Consider the following 20,532-nt stretch of genomic DNA (forward strand, 5'->3'; position numbering starts at 1 on the left):
GCTTCAAAAAAAGCAAAGGTTCAAACAGAACTGCAGGGCTAATTCCTTTCATATATAAACTACCCATTGCAAACATTTTACAGTGTAATAACTTGTTAATATTCCTTTAAATTTTAGATTTATATGAATAAATCACTGAAAACAATACACAAAACCAAGCAGCTAATTTCAGCTTCTTGAAAGGAGACCTGAGTATAAGGATAGTCATGTACATACCATTTCCTTTGCAAAATGGAAAGGATGCAAACAGGCACAATAAAAAGCAACCAACAAACAAACAAACAAAAAAATTAAGTGTTTTAGGTTTTGGTTTGATATAAGGAAATTATAAACATATTTAAGTTATGTAGTAGGACAAGAAAAAATAACTTTCAGTAAATCTCCTTTTCATTATTTGTATCCACTTTTATGCATATTTTCTTCCTCATGAAAGGTAGAGGTTTGGCTGTCTTTATTTGTTATATAATTATTTTTATATACTGAGAAAACAGGGCCTAATGTCTGTTAGCTGAATTTTATCAAGTAATATTTTCCCTATTTTAAAATATTTTCTACCTCCTTTGGTAAAAGCAATTAATCTAGATTAGTGTAAATTGACTGGCTGTTAAATTAGCTCAAAAGTGTATGGGAAAATATTTCAGGTTAAAAATTAGTTGCTCAGCTGTGTTTTAGAAAATGTTTCAAACAGTATTCTCCAGGATGCAAAACCTCTTCAGCAAGCTAAGCAAGCTTTACCAGTAATTATGTTATTAATCTTCAGTGTGACTTCAGTGATTCTGTGAATTCTACAAGTGTCAAAAAATATAATTACATTTATAAATTAACTCCTCCAGTGTTGTAAAATGCAGAAGTAGAAAAAAAAAAAAAAAGAAGATATGGCACAGCAGAGGGAAAATTTGGTACATGCAGAGTATCAGCATGAGATTTACTCACTAGTATTCCAGAAGTATAAGAGGAGTTTTACCACAACAACTACCATTGCAGTCTTATAGCTCAAATGTATTTAAAATGCAGTTAGGCCATTAGGAGTAATACACCAAAAAGACTGACAAATTAATATAGGGATTTTGTTACCTTAAAAGCAAAGAGTCAAAATTCCATAAACTCTACCAAGCACTTTGTTATCATTTCCAATTTTGCAAGGAAATTGTTGTTCCAATAGACAGTTGTATATAATCCTGAAGTAACTCTAAACCCATTTTCTACCTGTTGTCAATCATTTGCTTGGTGGACACAGGCAAATTGCTATGTTTTTTCCTTATGCAATATTGGGGTGGAAAACAGTTGACTGATATGGATTAGTGCCTCTTGGCTGGTGGAAGGGTGAAGCTGTTAGGAGGCATTTTATGCCTTGGAAAATAAGAATGAAGGATACTGAGAGTATCAGAATACAAGATTTTCTTATACTTAGCATGAATTTGTACCAACAGTAACACATGTACTGTAAAAAATGTGAGGATTCTTGGACATGCATTGAGACTAATGGCATCAGTCATTATTTTATTCTTACATTAGTGGGGGGGGAGGGGAAGAAAGGAAAAGAACAAACTGATTTTGGATAATATAAGGGAAACATTTTATCTACATCCTGTCATTTTCTAGCTTTCAAATTAGGCTTGTACTTCAGCATTTGAAAATGCAGATAGTCAAAGCATGAAGTACATAACCTTCACTCTCCCATGATGCATCCACAAGCCTGAATAATAAAAACACATGGCAAATCTCTGGATATTTATCAGCTCAACATTCACTCATGTGTGCTGTATACACAGCTACAACAACAATGCAAATAGTATAAAAGACAGAGCCAAACTTGACCAAGAGTAGAATATCAGTTGGTTGGATATATCTAAAATTAAAAAAAAAAAAAAAAAAAAAGAGAGAGAGAGAGAGAGGAAAACAAACAGACAAACAAACAAACAAGCAAAAAAAACCCAAACAAACAACAACAACAACAACAAAAAACACAAAAAACATACTTCATCAAAAGGAAAGACGACCTGAAGACAAAGTTCTAATGAATATTTGGCAACTTCCTTAGCACTCCGGGGAATAAGCAGATAATCTCTTCCTTTCCAATAAAATGTTTATAGAAACTATAGAGCTAAAACCAAACAAACACCAAAAAAATCCAGAGATGATACAAAGTATTTTCCAGGTTTTATCATCCAGATTATTTTTTCCCTATATATCAATTCTGCATTTTTATTCCCAATTTTATCTGGAGATGATATCAAGCCAACTCAGACTGTGAAGCTCAGTCCTGCAGGTAAGCTGGCAGGACTCTGTCAGCATAGTGCTGTCAACATCTATATAGAATTTTCTGCCAAATTCTGTAAATCTTAATTTCTAAATACAGATGACTGAAGATTAAATATATATTACGAGACTAAATACACATTACGAGATTAAATACATTGAACTGTTGGTAATAAACTAGTTGCCCATGATGGTTTCATAGCACCAGTATTTTCTAAAGCATTTTACTTACTTTGATTGCTGAAATAAGGGTATCTTTATGAACTGGATTATGAGAGTCAAGTAAATCCCTTATATGACTCAGATGTGAGGCTACATGTTACAGGTATCTCTTCAAAATATCTCTACGAGAGAAAATTACGTAAATTTCTCACTCTAAAAACAAACAAATAGGCAAACAAACCCAAACAAACAAAACCAACCAACCAACCAACCAAAAACCAAACCCGCTAATCCATGCTTTCCTCTCAAAACAAGAATGCAACCTTGCAAGTGAGATTGCTGCCTCTTATCTTTGTGCCCAAAGGACATGTTAAGAACAAGGGAAGTTCTCCACTAATACTGCCAGCACTAATTGCTGTTTCAAGAAAGAATATCAAAGAAGAAACTAGGAACCAATGGAGAGAGAAATTTACTGATAATTCTGCCCCAGTATCAGCCCTGGAGTGATAGTGATTTTAGGCACAAGGACCACTGAGGTGTTCTTAAAACCATAATATTCTTAGGTCCATGTCCTGCTCCTGGAAGAATGCCATGGATTGCACAGACATCTGTAATGCTTGCATGCTGCAGCATTTTATTTTGACATCCTGTTTATCCTGGACTTAATTTTGGTTGGGTAATGATGCAAGAGATCATCTGATAAAGCAGGAACTCTGAGCAGAGCAGGTTTTCCATTTTCTCCTTGCAGCTTAATAGCCCCTTCTGTTTTTACCTGGTAAAAACACACCACAAGATGAAGAACATGATGGCATAGACAGATGACCTTTTACTGCAGTTTTTGCTCAAGGGTCTCCCAGCAAGTTCCTGTTTTCTATTGCCACCACAACCTTAAAGGAGGACCTTGACTTCTTCAGGCTATATATCAAGGTACCTAATATCCCTTTTTTATTGTATTATGTTGGCTTTTATATCAGTCACAGTACAATCTTACTAACTAAAAGTTCAGAAGAAAGAGAAGGAGAAATAGAGAAAGTTATGGAAGTCATTATGAGGGTAAATCTGTTTCTTTTTGAGCAAGTCAAAGAAAAGACATTTCTCTTTTGTGTCATTTCTTATACAGGAAATGTTGTATTTGCAGGATACGAGTGTCTCTTCAAAAGCATAAAAATAAAGAAAGTCTGAGAAGAACTGAAGGACTTTGCAAGTAAAAGGCACCAGAGGCTGCAACAAAAACCATGCTTTACACAGGCAAGATAATAATAACAAACTACTGTGAGCTAGAATGGGTGATAACGAAGCAGGACTGCCATTGACACTGCAGTTTAAGGACAGCTGCTTGAACACAGCAGCCAGGAGGCAGTGGGACACAGCACTGCAGATGCTTGCCCTGCTCAGGACCCAGCCTGCTAGGCTGGCTTCCCTTGCTGCTAGCAATCCTCGCAGCCCTGGGACAATTGTGGTTCAGGGAGAAGCAGGACAACCCCTCAAACCCTGTTCTGCTTTTGTCCATCCACAGCTAAAATGTCAATGCAGGATCATGTACATGTGCACTGCACTGCAGGCTTTACCTTCTGTGATTTGTCTGTCATTTTGACTTTTAATAAAGTTTTTTCCTGTTCAGTCCCTCAGAGGAGATGTGTTTGAGAGAGAATAAAGAAAATAGCTATTTCAAACCCAAGGGCTTAATAAAACTTCAAAATTAGAATATATAAAACTGAGTCTCAAATGCAAACTCCTGTAATACACCAGAGCTGTGCTCCATGTCATGGTGATTTTCTCAGTATATATTCATATCAAAGATAGAGGCATATAACCCACTTTCAAACCTTCTGGGTCATGCCCTGGTAACCAAAGGGGCACTTTCTTGTTATTTAAGTGTTTCATAGTCCTTTGTTTGCCCTTTATCATCAGAGCTTGCAACAGCCCCAGAAATGGCAGCATAATTGCTAGTGTTTAAAAGGCTTTTTTTGCTTCTAGACTCAAAGTTTATGCTTCTGACACCATACAGTAACCTGTACATGTATGATCAGTGTGAAGCAGTATAGGCAGTGTTCACCAAAATAGTGTTTAACACTGACATTCACTTTACTGGTGGGAAGACAGGCTGCAGACAGAAATCCAGAGCTTTACAGATTGGAAGGAAATGGCTTGACTGCGCTGATGAGCTAAAATCACATCTGCTAGGGCGTGGAAGAGTAGAATAGCTCTTCCGCTATATAATAAGAAATAATTAAATTGAAGTCATGCAGCTGAATGCAGCACTGAGAACCATGGGATATATTCCCCTTTATGCCTCACTATTTCACAGGAGAGAATGCAATGCCTGTTTGAACATGACAACTCTGATAAAGCTTTTTATACAGGAATTTCATACCTAGACAGTATAACGCAGGCACTAATTTGCCAGATTAACTCTGCTGTGAACAGCTTCTACTCCATAAATATATTCTGTGTGTACCTGACTGAAACAAAAGGTGGGCAGTACAATTTCTTCATTCATCTCAATATCAGTAGACCATTCTCCAGGAGCAATTCTGCTTCTAAAGCAGGCTCTTCTGCAAGAACAGCGCTAAAAGTGGGCTCTAGTACTGATCATATAGTTTGCTCTCTAAGTGCCAGCATGACTGCCAAGTTTAATGAAACAGAAAGCAAACACACTGCTGCATGCACTTCCCAAGACTGCATACTACATTGCGTGTGAAGGCAAAGAACTAGGAAACACATGCGTAACTAACTGCACCAAGTAGTGACATCTGCCTTAATGCTTATCTGTTGTTGATTATAGAACATAATAGAACAGAGGTAAAACAACATCTTTAACATCTACAACAGGAATCCAGCATTTGGGAAGTCTTAAAGACTTTATTTTACTTTATGTGAAGTCAGCAGTTATTTTGTTATTGTTATTAGCAGACATACAAGTGAGGACAAAAGCTACTTCAAGCTTCCAAATAACTGCTGACTGTGGTGGATGAAAGATAATTGTTTGAAGAGGCCTTTATTGTATTGGTAGGGTGTTTTCTTGAGGTGATTAACTGGAGTATAATAAGCACAGAATAAGGTAACACAGAACAATGACATACACAGAGGATTTAGTTTAGTGTGAAATATTTCAGCTACACAATATGACTCTTCAAGATCAGAGTGTGAGGGGCTCTGCTGTTTCTTCAACTAACCAGAACATTACCTGACTAGAATAGAGGGCCACCCAGCGCCAATGTTGGAGTGATACATCTATATAGTAGATATACCTATCCCCTTGGATTTTACAGGGCTTCTTTAAATTACAAAATAGACTCAAATCTGTGTGCAATCTGAAGACACAAATTTGGATTTGCAGCTGCTGCTCTATTTACAATTTACTCTGAGGTGCCAAGCACTGGTTTCATTGAAGTTAATGATGGTTTTCAATTAATTTAGTAAGACCTGAATTTGTCTTCCATGTGCTGTTCCAGACTAATGAAGTGAATATATTAACTACCTGACTGTCCCAAGATATCACCTACTAAACACATTTGGAAAGATGAGGATGGACAAACACATGGGGACCAATTTTTGTTTTATACCAGTTTGGGAAAACAGTGTAATTTTTCTTGTGTCAAAGGCATTCTACTCAGCTGAAGGAAAGATAATACTCTCTTTTTCACACTCTCTCTTTTTGGTTCAAAAGCAAAAACAGTACTTTCATTTAGTATATGTTTTAACTCAAGTTTATAATGCTGCTTAAATGCACTCTGCAAATTGACCAAGGTTTCAATTATCACTCTTTTTTTTTTTTTTTCTTCTGGGCTCATTGACATTTGCACACAACTTGTTAGCTTTGCCCAAGCACCACTTTATCCAGCATATGCACAAAATTTAACATTAAAGGAAATGAGAAAATCTGTCTTTTCTTTTTATTCCACTTTTTTTTTAAAAAAAGGTGAACCAGAAACTGCAGAACAAGAACATTCCTGCCAACCTTGTTTGGGCTGCCAGGAATCTCATGAAGTTCAACAAGAAGTGTCATGTCCTGCACCTGGGGAGGAACAACTAGGTTCCTCAACCAGTACATGCTGGGGGCAATCCAGCTGCAAAGAAGCTGCAAAGTTCACCAAGTTGAACATGAGTCAGCAATGCACCTTTACCACTACGAAGGCTAATGGTATTCTTGGCCACATTAGGCAACGTATTAACAAAATATCATCAGCAGGTCAAGAGAGGGAATCCTTACTTTGTACTTAGCATTAGTGCGACTGCACCTGTAGTACTGTAGCCAGTTGTGGGCCCCCCAGTACAACAGAGATGTGGACATACTGGAAAGAGTGCAATAGAGGGCTACCAAGATGATCAAGAAATAAGAACACCTTTCCTACAAGGAGCTGCTGAGAGAGTTGGGACTGCTCAGTTGGAAAAAGGAAGGCTCAGGGGGGATCTTATCAATGTGTATAGGCAGTGTGTAAAGAAGATGGAGCCTAGCTATTTTCAGTGGTGTCCAGTCCCTGGAAAAGAGGCTGAGGTCCCATCTAAACACCAGGAAGCATTTCTTTACTGTGCAGGTGATGGACCACTGACACAGAGAGTTTGTAGAGTCTCACTCCTTGGACATCCGTAAAAGCCACCTGGACATGGTCCTGGGCAACCTTCTCTAGGTGTTCCAATCTATCCCTGATAGAGCAGGGGGGTTGGACCATGTGGCCTCCAGAGGTCCCTTCCAATCTCAGCCATTCTGTGATTCTGTGAAATTCCCCTCACATCTAGAGATTTTTGTCTTTTGATTCTTTTGATATTTTCAACCTCTTTGAAAGGTTTTCTCCCAATTACAGTAGAGGGGACATTCCTAGTTTGACAGCATTAGAAATGACAGTACCCTTTATTTAAGGGAGGAGCAGAGCAGCAGCAAAGTTCCTTTATATTTACCTGCCAAAATAACGTGACTTCAAGACCTGAGATGGAAGTAGAAGAAATTCAATTTAAATCCATTTAATTTTTGGTAACTTAATAGAGTGTCCTAAAAAAAGGGTGACAATTAATACCAGTTATAATGTGAGTTTTGCCAAGCACAATGGAAACAATAGCAATTATGTCCACCATACAATGAATATAAAAGCAATTAATGGACAATTAATGAAACACAATACCACTTCAGTTTATGCTGCCACTGGTCAGATTTAGACAGAATGATTCATATTTCAGGAAGTGAGTTAGCTTTTTTTTTCGCTTTGTCCCTCAGTTAATTTTATTCCATAAGTATTAAGTATCCCTAGTGCAATCCAAATTACCGTTTTAAGTACTAGCACTTACTGTCTCTCTAAGTCTAACCCTACATACTCCCAGAAGGTATGCAGATGCCATTGCAGTTAGACATGCAGATGTCTTTGAGAAAAGCTTCAGATGAAGCTGCTGCCAGATGTGCTACTTAATTTTGAACATTACATGGGAACTAGCATCATCCATTAAACCATGTACATAGCAAAAATCTTTATCATAGTGGCAGTTATTGCAGTTGACTAGCACCAGGATTTTTCCTACAAGTCTATCAGTTTGTTTTAAACCATTTTTTGGAAAATTAGTTCTAAAACAGCTATTCTAAGCTACAGATGACTGCGGATTATATGTCCAAAATGTACAGAAAATAGGAATGACAGTTTCATTTCTGATAGTCTGAAACAGCGTGCTCACAATCAGTTTGGTCTTCTGACATGCATTTAGGTATTATCACTATTCTTTAAAGATCTGGTTAAGTCAGTGTGGAATTTAATCTTATTAACTCTTAATGTGTAGCACTTTTCTGCACTGCCTTCTGGATGCCATACATGTTAGCATTATCTCTGCCTACGACAGTGTTCCCCATCTTGACATTGTTAAGACATTGATATTGTGGACTTAGCAATGCATGCATTTGTTATTTTCTGCTTTACGCAGCACAGTGACCCAAAAGACATGAAACTCATGAGAGATTACAAGTGGTATGAACATAAGCATTGCCTTTTCTTCACAACATGGGTTACTCTAAACACCTTTAGACTACAGTTAAGCCAACAGGCAATATCAAACTAAGATATATAAGAACATATATTTTTAAAAAATAATAATTCTGAAGTTTTCAAGCATTGCTCCGTTCATAATGCTTATTCCTCACAAAATACCATGACAGATTGATTTTACCCTTTGTCTTCAAGGGTCTTAAAGATAAATTTGCTTAACAAAATACTTCTGAAACAAACAAACAAACAAAAACAAACAAACAAACAAACAAAAAACAACAGTATGCTTGCTTGCATCCTCTGACACTTCTGCCTTTGAAAACATGACCCTTAATGATTGAATGATTGCTGGAGTATCTCAAACCTTTCGGGCTTCAGTTTGAGGAACGCAGTCAGACTGCTGTAGCCCTCTCTTTCAGCACATGGCCAGAACACAGACTTCAGGAGAGGAATATGGGATGAAAGTCTGCATAATCTCAGCACTCCCTGCAACATACTGTGAGAAGGTCCATTTGAGAAGGTCCTTTTTTTTTTTCAGCCTGCTTTTGTGTGTGTGTGCGCACACATGCAACTGTTCTTTTTCCTGAAGACTAAGAGAATGAAAGAGAGAAAGAACTATCCATGTGACACATTGTAATCATATTAGTTAACATGTGTCTGAAAGGCACTCAGGCAAGAGTGCCACTCCTAAGAGGCATGTAATAAGAGCAGAAGAGTGGGTTTAAGGCGTATGGTAGACTCACAGCATGAATAAAATAGACTTTATAACTGAAGAAAAGTAAACCTATGGTAATCTTAATAAAACAGCAAACTCTTATGTAACACATCTCAAGCCTAATATATCCTAATAGTTGAATGCATAATAAAAATAAAGGTGTCCCAAAGGTACAATTCTTTTTCTTTATCTTGTTCACTATCAGAATATCTCTCACATCCTTGATTCTGAGGACTGATCATCTTGAAAATAGATAGATATCTTGGTCTTACTAACCTAGTGGAAAGCTATCCAAAAGCCTCACAAAAATTTCTAAACTCAGGCCTAAATGTATCCAGGACTAGTATATATTTACTTGTTCTTGTGCCAGTACTATTCATCTTAAATAGGTCTTTGCCTCTGTTATTTACCCTGCTAATCATGCATGAAGATCAACCAACTCAACCTTCATTTAAGAATGCTAAATAAGACAAGTCCTTTCAGTTTTCTCACTCTTGACAGCTCTCCATTTCTTTTTGCCTTTCCCTCAGTGCCTATTCCAGTTTTAGTTAATACCTCCAGAAGACAGAAGACCTAAACTCTGTGCAACACTACAGAAAAAAAAAATCTTACCAGTTCTCTGCACAATGTAATTAGTTCCTATTTACCAGAACTGCCTCAAATATTGCACTTTATGACCACACCACCATTGCAGCGTGTTTATTTTTGTGACCCTTCAAAATTTTCCTTCAAGCACCTTGGCAGATTAACAGAAGTGGAAATCTATCATACTGCACTGGATTTCTCCTCTTAAGGGCCTAGTTTACTCACAAACCAAACCTGCCTTTTGATACCAGTGAGTCATTGCCATATTTTTTTTTTTTTTTTGGGGGGGGGGGGTTGTCATGTAAACACGAAAGAGATATTCCAAGGAATTTATATCTCAGGTTGTGCAAACTCTGATAATCTGGCATTTATTCTTCTCAGAATGGATGGGGAAAAACAGCAACTTTGTTTAAGTGCCAAAACACCCCATGGTGAATATCTGTCTCATAACGCCTATCAAACTTCCTTAAACATTTGCTCTAGATTTTCTTAAATTTTCAAATATTCAGATAATCAACTTCAGATCACAAGAAGCTAAAACTTGAACGCTCCTGGAATGCCTAGTCCTTTGAGTAATCCATCTGGCTAATTAGAAACAGATTTGCTTTTAATTTACCTGTACTAGAATGAGACAGGATACATCAGAATGTATTATAGTCCTCCATACTATCCATGAGCATTGTTCAGTCCCAAAAGAACTGATGGCTTTAAAGTGGAAGGATTATTCAGAAATTATACACTATTTTCCTACATGTTGAATAATTCATGGGAATTAATTCTACATATATTAACAGCTTTTTTTCTCCTTCACACAAATCCCAAAGATCAGTTTATGAGAATATAATGTGATTTAGATGTCTTTACCATTTATTTATTTATTTATTTATTTATTTATAACACTGCCTTCAAAATGGCCATGAAAATGAACAAAGTGCAAAAAGCATTAACAAAAAAGAAAAAACAGTAATTGTTAGGAGCAGTCTGTGGTGAGAAGCCCTCATGTTGGACAAATTCTGGTTTTCTGGATGTCAGAAATCTATCTGAGAAAAACAAAACAAAACAAAGCACACCACTTTTTGTTTGTTTGTTTGTTTGTTTCCTGTCTCCTTCTCCAAGAAAGCAAAATATCAATGTAATTCCTTCTACAATAATAGTTTAATACATTTAAAAGAGCAAAGCGTTACATATCCTGGATGGTTGGCACTAATCCAAAGCAGAGAAAACACAAATTGTGCTTTCAGTTTCAAAAGCACTATTACTTTAGGAGGGTTGCTATAGGAAACTAATAATACTGACAGGTTTTTCTTATCTAAAATTTCCCAGAAAAAGTGCAGTGATCTTATTCTTTGATGATTCCTGAACGCTGTGCTTAAGCTATTAAACTAAGCTAAAAACCACTTGGGACAAAGGAAATTTTTAATATTTATGAATAGGCTGGTTAAACACATACATGTTGAACAACTGAAATCAAGAGAGCACTAGTGATGTGTTCTTCTAGTAAAAAACTGCTTGTTTTTTCCTGATCCTCTCAAGACACAATCCAGAGTGATACTGTCTAGCTCTTTCTAGAGATGATCAGCATGGTACGTCTACAGTTTATCTAAATGTAAGTCACATCATAATTTATTCACTGTCATGACTTCTTTAGATCTTTTCTCTCCCTCCTAGTCACATATCTCATGTAACAGGCCTGGACTCTCTCACCTCATTCCTAGGTGAGGTCTCTTATGATCTAATTCTTCTTGGCCTGGCCCAGGAAAATGTTCTGTACATTGAAAATAAGACAGGCTCCATAGATACTTGGAAAAAAAATCTCCCTGGAACCCAAAGAACTTTAAATATACTGTAAGTGTTTCACCAGAACAATAAATTAATTATTTGCTCAGTGAAAATTAAATCAGTAAGTGGCCTAGGCAGCTTGGTCAAGAACCTTAGAAATATTTAGAAGATTTGATATTAAGCTACTTTGAGATTTGATATAATTGCCACTGAACTAAGGAAAACATTTAAAGATTTAAGCTATAAGCTCTTACTTAAAGATTGTCCTTTCATTGCAAGAGTAGCCAAGACAGTCAGCAAAGGCCTCCCTGGTCCTGGGAGCAAAGAATCACAACCCCACTGCAACCATTTTTCAGTGATTTGTCAAAGAAACATTTTCAGAAATTTTGGCCGTCTCTCTTTTCTCCTGGGTTAGGAGACACTTTCAAGCTTTCTCTCTTGTTTAAACCTTTGCCTTATGATCTTACCAGACCATCTTGATTGAAGTTGACATTTCCCTGTTACTACACTCCCGCTGCTCTCATGGGGCTTCTTGGTGACATCCTGTCTTTGAAACTGTTCTCTGTCCTGTTTTCTTCCTAAGAGCTTTGTTGGTAACTCCAGCTGATCGCACTGAGTAATATCAAGTGGGTAAAGTAATACTAAATAGCAAAGATACAGCAACAGCAGCAAAAAACTGTTTTTATTCAATACACATTGCTTAACGCAAAGGTGAATACTGTATCCTACAAGTTCTGAGAGTACAGCCAGGAAAGATGACAGCACATCAAATGTAAGAACAGAAGAATATGTCTGAAGTAGAGTTCCCAGTTTTGATACAAAATGAGGCTAGAAACACATAGTTCTTGGCAGGGTTGATCTCTCTGTTCTGTCACTTCATTCACTGAAAGTTAGTCCATGAATCTATGCTGACTTGCTACATACTGCTGCATACTATATGCATATAAGTATATGCATACTTGCTACATACTATACATACATACTAACTGATTTCTGAATGTCTTTATTTACGTATAGTAAATTGAAATAATTTTAATTAAAAAAAAATTATTATTATTCTTTGTTGATAAAATTAAAATGTAGACGCAGTACACATGATTATTTCATGGAAATATTAATATGCTTAAAAGCATCCCCTTTCTTCTTTCAGAGGATTCAATGTAGCTGTGATTTGAATTCGGCATTCTTCACATGTGAACAGCCTGGCTTGTTTCATTCTCCAGTGAAGCCTCTGGCTGCGGTGGATTTACAGATGACTGTCCCTGCCTTCTTTATATAGCATGCCTGCCATGTTTCCTTTTCATCCCATCTTCCTTCTTGTTTCCCAGCCCATTATTTGTTTCTCTTCTTTCTCTTCCCTCCCTTCTCACCTATTTTCCTCTCACCATTTTTTTTTTTTTAATATTTTTTTCCCCCTAGCTTTTTTCCTCACTAGATTCATTTTCTTCACTAGGGAACAAAAATGCTTCTTGGCATGAGGGCCAGGGGCCTTCCAGTGACTTCAACAAGCCACACTAGAAATTTTTTTGAACTTGGAACTTTATGTTCCTGGTGTAAAAATGATCCCAAAAAAAGAAGTAAGCACTGGTGTCTGGTCCTGCTTTTTTTTTTTTTTTTTTTTTTTTTTTTTCTCCCCACTTCACAAAAATAAAACAAAGCAAAACGAAAACACACCAACTCCACCAAAAACAAACAAACAAACAAAAAATAGCTCTTTTCATATCCAGGTGGAGTTTTTAATACAGTAAAAAAGCGAAGGACAATGTAAGTGTAAATAGTGACAATTATTGAGGCAACTAAGACAAAATAAGGCAATGGGTTTGTTAATGCTGTTATTTGCTGAAAAACACAGCACCAGGCTAAGGAATTTTAAATTCCCCTTTCTCATCTCCAAACTCTGACATAGTTTATACCTGAACAAAAAAAAACAACAATTTATTTAAAGACTACTTTAGGAGAAGAGATCTATCATAATTTCAAACACTTGTTCTCAATTTAGAAAGGGTCATTATGACCCTTATTTATAAGATTTACATATGTAGTGCAAACGTGCAGGTGCACACATACACTGAGGAGTACGTCAGACTGGGGAGGTGTTGAATACTCCCACTCTCAATAACACTTTCTCTGTACCTGAGAAAGGATGAACTACTCTGCATATTTCCTATGAAACTTTACATTAGTTTGTCAAACACCATTTAACAAGTTTTTATCTGCTCTAAACTATGTAAAGTCAAATAAAGAATATTTAGAAAAATAAAGACTAATTAATGCAGCAGTTTTTGGAAACACACCTTGGCTTTTCTTCCTTCTCCAACAGTGAAAGAAATGTGGAAAACAACAACGAACTAACTAACAGATAAACAAAAAACATGAAACCTTTACTTACTTTCAAAGGCCATTCTATGACCAAAGATTAAACCTGTTCTCACCACTATGCCCTTAAAAACAACTCTTGTTTAATTCTGACAAGACTTAAAAATATGTGGTAGTACATGAATGTGGAATATTCTCAAAAAAAAAAAAAAAAAAAAAAAGCATCTTTTCATGGTGCTGAAAAATGCAGAGAAGTGAAGTAAAAGGCTTTGCAATATATGGTTCATAAAATATTTATACAGTGCATACTTAGAATAGAAATATTAAGTGTCCCAATCTCATTTTACAAGGAACATAAAAATGGCATAGATCAGATTAAATGTGATGTAAAAACTCTGATCAGATATATGTAACATATTTTGATTTTGTAATAGGTATTGTTGATCCACATCACATAGCAATTCTTACCAAAAAAATATATATATATATTTAGTCAATATGTTGAAGCAATCTCTTTGCCTAGAGGAGTAAGCAACAAGTCAGCAAACTTTTTTGAACTGAGAAGAGGAAACTAACTTTTCAACATTTGTTGCTGACAGCTACTCACAACTGCTAAATAAGCTTCTAAGGATGCCACTGTGACAGGTCTTACTCTGTACATCTTAATGGCATCTGTCTCCAAGAATTCAGGCTTTTTGTAGGCATAAATGTGACAATAGGATTTGCTGAACTTGTTAAATGACTTTGTTCATGGAGTATATGTAACCTTGGGTGTGCAAACCTTTGGAGCATAATTATAGATGTAATATTAATCCTGACTTGAGAAGGGAATCATTAAAACAAAACAAAAACTACAACTAAAGCAAAACAGCAAATCTTACTGTCAACCACAGCTTCAGCACTACAGTAAATTCATAGTATCATATAAATATCATAACATTCTTACTGCAACCTGCGGGTCATGTAAGTAGAGACATGTAACAAGGCTTTTTGCAAGGGAAAAGGGTGTTTTTTGTTGTTGTTGTTTTGGTTGTTTCTGCCATCATGAATTAAAGCAAATACCTTATTAAAATTAATATTTATATTTATAAAATAATCAACAAGTATAATAAGTAAAGTAAATAGTACTTTTGTATTTTCTGGTGTTCAAATAATAATAATAGTAAAAAAAAAAAGTGTTTCACAAATATTTGAGATGTCAGATATTCAAAATATTTTCCATATCAAAATTTTCCAGATTTCAGCAATATAGAGGGGGAAAGGGAGAAAAGAGAACATATGCATATAGATTAGCTCCAAAAGTCAAATGTTTTCATTCTGTTTTTTGAAATAAGAGGAGTTTGGACAGGGAATGGAAGTATCCTTTCCTTGAAATTTCAATAATAAATTTATTAGCTAGAAGTAGGAAATCAGATAACATTGGTATACCTCCCACTGGCACAAAGACTTTTTGTCTACTACATTAGAGAATATGAAAGTTGGATCTCTGTAATGCTACCGTGTTTAACAAGACTCATGGATCATCTGTGATTAAGTGTAGGTCACATAAAATAACACCTACAAACTGTCAGCTTTAGTGAGACTCAAGTATGATAGTGATTAGATGTTGGTCACATAAAATAACCTCAGGATTCTTAAAAAAAAAAAAAGAATAAATTTGCATTTCAAGCACACACACAAATGGATACACATATTCAGATTATAACTGCTGGAGATTTACTAGCAGGATATTGTTATGTTTGCTAACAATTAAGAGGTTGTGAAGTAGGCATGAGCGTGAACAATAATATCTCATCATCAGGGTAGGTAAGCAGGTAAGGATGGTACCACTGCTCCTCTCATGCAGAAGTGCTGCAGAAGGAAGTTCTGCACTTCATCCACATCATTTGTGACAAAATATATTCCCACACTTCAACAGCACACAATGTCTAAACATCACACTATCTTTATGAGCATTTGGGGGAGTTATAAGAAAATAAATAAGAGGAATGTTTCCCTCCCTCTCTTTCCAATGCTTCAAATTATGTCACTAAGTAAAAATAAACAGGGCAGTGCACTGCTGCATGAACTCACTGAGGGACAGATAGGCAGAGGAATAACTGTCTCCTGTGGCACACAGAACTTTGGACTTGAGTGCCAAAAATATAGTTCCTCATATCAGCTGCTGCGACTTTTTTGAACCAAGAGCTGAGAGAGGACCATTCATTCACATGGGTGGACTGAGAATGAAACACGATCAATTTCTGTTAGTGCTGCTTTCAGAAGGTTAACATGGCATGTCATAAACACAAAAAATAAATAAATGAATAAAACCCTCTCTTTTTTTTTTTTTAATTAAAAAACAAACAAAAAACTGCTTGCAATTCCTTAGAGCTCAAGCTTGTTTTTGTAATCTTTAGAACAAAATGCTAGATGCCACAATAACATAACAGAAAGCTTGTAAATTTCTGTTTGTCTATAATGAAAACATTCCTTTTACAGCATTTTAAGAGCTAAAGGTACTTTTTATTTTTACTGATAAAGTCATACTGATAAAGTGCATACACATACTGCAGTCTTTCTCAGCCTAATAATGGTATCTTGTCTATATGAATATTACCTAATGCTTTTCATCTACTTTTTACATGTACTCTTAACTAATGATGTTTTTTCCTACTTGTCTTTGCCTGACCTACTTTTAAACACGAGAGTTTACGAATACTATGACACATTTGTCTGTTGGATTTCTGGACTTCTGCTAAAGTGATCTGTTCATTCCTACTCTTGCGTATGCGTTTATTTCAGAGTAATAATATGCTAGCATTGTAGATTATTCACCTCTACAATGGAAAGCCTACCTCTAAATATTTTAGGATAAGGCCTCATGTGAAAATATTTGTTGAATGTTCCTTGAAAGAGCTGACATTTTCAGAAGATTGATTTTGAATTACAAGTTGAATAGATTTGCAAGGAGTACTATATTGACAAAATATGGAATTCTGTCATCTGTTGTCAATGTTGTCCTTTGACCTTTGAAATCCTGTGGGAAAACTAGAAAAATGCACTTCATTACTGAGTTTATTTGAATCAGAACAATACAAATAACCCATCCATTAATTTGGCTTCCAGTTCTAGTTTGAACTTGAATTTCTATGGCCTTTTGTTACTTTCACTTCGGGTACTGAAATCACATTTTAACTGCACAGTAACCTAGAATGAATGATTAGAGGACAATTGAAGAACTAGCTTATGACATCTATTACCAAGACCACTTAGGTATGTGCTTAAGTTCTAGTGTTACTTAACTTAAACCATTTAGTGTCTTCAATTTAACAGACTGTGTTAAATTGTGTTAATTTGATTAAGTGCTGTCCTGAACAAGGCTCATACAGCTAATTTTATAAATTCTGGTAAATACCTATGTAATTTTTTAATTTATTCTAGTTTGAGATTATAGTCTTTTTTACTAATTCTTACCTGGTTTTATGCTAAAAAGTAAACATGATTTTAAATAGGATCCTCAGGCTTATCCCTGTTAACAGGCTTAGAAGAAGAAGCAGGTTTATAAAAGCACAGATGTTCTGCTTTTTTCTTATCTGTCCTTGCTTTCTGTTCATAGTCAACATTGGAAGGGACAGAGCAAAATATGCAACTCACTGCAGCCACTTACAGAAAAGTCTTTGACAATCTTACTTCTGACATATAACTTGTAGATGAATTGGTTAATGTATGTATTACCTTTTAAAGAAAATATGAAACTTTAAATTAATACTAAAACCAAGACTAGATAGCAATTAAAAGAGAAACACTATGCTTCAAGGTCTACTTTCTGCAAAGACTTGTGCAGGTGCTTCTAAACAATAAATAGACTCATTAAAGTTAATGGAACAACTCACTGTATGTTAGAGTGTGCAGATTTAAATCAAAATGATTGGAATCACCAGATCTTATCACAAGTTAAATCAGCAAGCAGAAAAGCTTAACTTAAATCTTTGAGTTTAATTTTGTTTTCCATATGTACCTTTTTTTCTAAAAGAAAATTTGAGCCTCTTTGGCTGATTTAATTTTTGCACCTTTCTTTGCAGCCACAGAGTATTAAAAACAATCACTCCATAAGCAGTGACCAATATAATTGTGTTATTTACTATACCGTTAGTCAAACTATTAATAGTTACATTTTATTAATTATGAAAATAGTGAATACAATAATTCTAAGTAGTTAGAAATGTGTATGGGAGGAAAATTGAATCTCAATTTAAACTAGAAAAAAAATAAAATAATTTAGTCAGGGAGCAATCTCATTAACTTCAACCTTCTAAAATTTAAGCACTGTCTTAACAAGTTATTGTGGCTCTTTTTGTAGTCAATGGAGATCAGATGATTCTTCTCTCTAATGATGAGATTATTTGCCATCTGTAATGGCTATTTGTTGTTCCCACTGACTAGAGACAGAAGGTGAAATTTATGCTTACAATTCAACAACTAATGCTAGGTGGGATTATACTCATATATTTAACCTAAACATTTACATTTGCTAGAGACATAATGAAAATATAAAATTTACCAAAATTTCTACTATTAAGTAAATTAGGCAATTTTAAATTTCTACTATTAAGTAAATTAGGCAAGTACTATCTATATTTTTAAAATATTCAAATAGGTAGATTTTGGTTAGTATATCTTTAAAATATTATAACAAGTAAGCAGTGTTCTGTCTCATACTGTATTTAGGCTAGAAATGAAAAATAAGAACAACTATCAGGCCATTCTAATTTCTAACTGAGCAGAACTCACTAAATATACTAAAAAAAAAAAAACCAACAACAAAACATTTCTGTGCAGATTAGGGTATTTGTGTCAGAAGTTGATTTTGTATTTCAGCAAAGTTAAGTTTCAGGCCAATGATTTCCAGTGATTCACTCATTTGCCTTTCTAAAAAGCTTTTGCCTCAAATATATACATATATATATATATGCATATATATATTTATGTGCTGGGAATTGGCTCTAGGCAAAACAAATGTGCAGAAAGTATTTATACATAGGAACATATAAACTCATTATAATTTTATGTGTTTTTTTGTTTGTTTGTTTCATTATACAAATGTAAGCAAGAGTTAAAATAAGCGTTTTTCAACCTATGTTATACAATGCTTCATCTAGAGAATACATATTTCTTTAACTTTTAATGTATTTCTTGGGGATAAAAAATATTAGAGACAAACAAAAAACAACAATAAACAATTAGTAGATCTCTTGTAGAATATTCAAAGAAAGCAAAACCTTAATGCACGTCTTTTGCTTCTATTTCAGAGCTTTAAAACAAACAATTAGAGCAGTGTTTGTTAGTAAATGCTTATTACATTTCTTATGCCTGATGAAAATACTATAGAAAAACAAACCAACCAAACAACAACTACAATAACAAAAGACTGAGAATTCTGCCTGCTGGAGCTTCCATTAAGTAGAAAATCACATCTATCCTGCCCCTGAGGTGTTCTGCTAACAATGTGCTGCTATAGACTGTGCTGTTTGCTAAGTGCTGTTTGGATGCTTGTTCTTTTCACAGCAAATTTACTGCCAAAATGAAAACCAGACTTATTAAAAACCTCCCCCTCCCCCTGAGATCTCTCTTTCTATAACTGAGTCATGCAAACACAGATATTTAAAAGCTCACAATCTCAGAGGACACTCTTTAGTAAGCACAATTAATAAAATGAAGCTTTATGGCTGAAACATGCAAGATTCTTAGAGACACATAAATAAAATTAAAAAACGCATGAACTTATCCCTCTTTATGAAAAAGATGAGAAGAAACATCCTACTTGAACAAGAGAGTGCTGTAATAACGTATTTAGGATAAAGCAAAATTGATGCACAATACCTGAAATAGAGAATATTTCAATTGAGAAGATACTGCAGGAAGTCATTTATTGTCAGCTCTATCTAAGCAAAACATGAAGAAGGATTCCTATCATAAAATTAATATATCACAACACCAGTTACAAAATAATTTTGAGATTTTGCAGTAGTCCATTTTGATATATTATTCTGTTGTAGACATTATGATAACACTAGAAAATGAACATATAACAATGAACATAACAACCTTGATTTATCCTTGATGGCTTTCTCTGAACCTTTTCGTATTGTACTCTACATTTTTTTGGGGGGAACAGGAGACCAGCATGGCACAGAGTATTCAATGTAGAAGTGCCTTGTGTAATTTTACAATTGCACACTGCTGCTCTCTGTTTAGTTTTTTGTTACTTTCCTTGTAAGCCTTAAATTTCTATTTGTTTTTGGACTACTCCTATACATCTATCTGAAGCGTTCATGGAAATATCCATCCTGACCCACAGATCTCATTCTTCAGCATTGTTGGTCAGTAGCTCAAGGTCCAAGGTCCATCTTTCTACTTGTGAAGTTTTTATTATTATTATTATTATTATTATTATTATTATTATTATTATTATTATTATTATTATTAAACTCCATAAGAGTCCCTTTCCCTTTCCTTTTCCCTTTCCCTGAATTTAATCTACATGCCATTGTAGATTAAAAGGCCATGTGCCTTTTATAAAAAAACAGCTCCACATTTTTTTCCCTCTAGTCCTCAAAGTCTAACGCAAGAGGATAAGTAGTTTTCCTATACTCACCCATGAGTTCCAAGTGAAGTTTTTGCTGAATACTATTTCATCCTTGAATTTGCTACTTTTTGTTATTTTGACTCAGAACATTTTCTAAAGTCTTTTTATTTTAATCTGATTCT

At 35.0% G+C, this 20,532-nt stretch overlaps 1 protein-coding gene across 1 annotated transcript in view; it reads right to left on the reverse strand.

Annotated features, from left to right (window-relative positions):
- PLXDC2 (plexin domain containing 2) overlaps window positions 1–20,532 on the reverse strand; it is a gene marked incomplete at its 5' end in the record, with an annotated part of 263,041 nt that overhangs the window by 161,833 nt on the left and 80,676 nt on the right. The window lies entirely within an intron of this gene.

The sequence above is a fragment of the Netta rufina genome, assembly GCF_964035555.1.
Source record: "Netta rufina genome assembly, chromosome: 2".
Classification (NCBI taxonomy): Eukaryota; Metazoa; Chordata; class Aves; order Anseriformes; family Anatidae; genus Netta; species Netta rufina.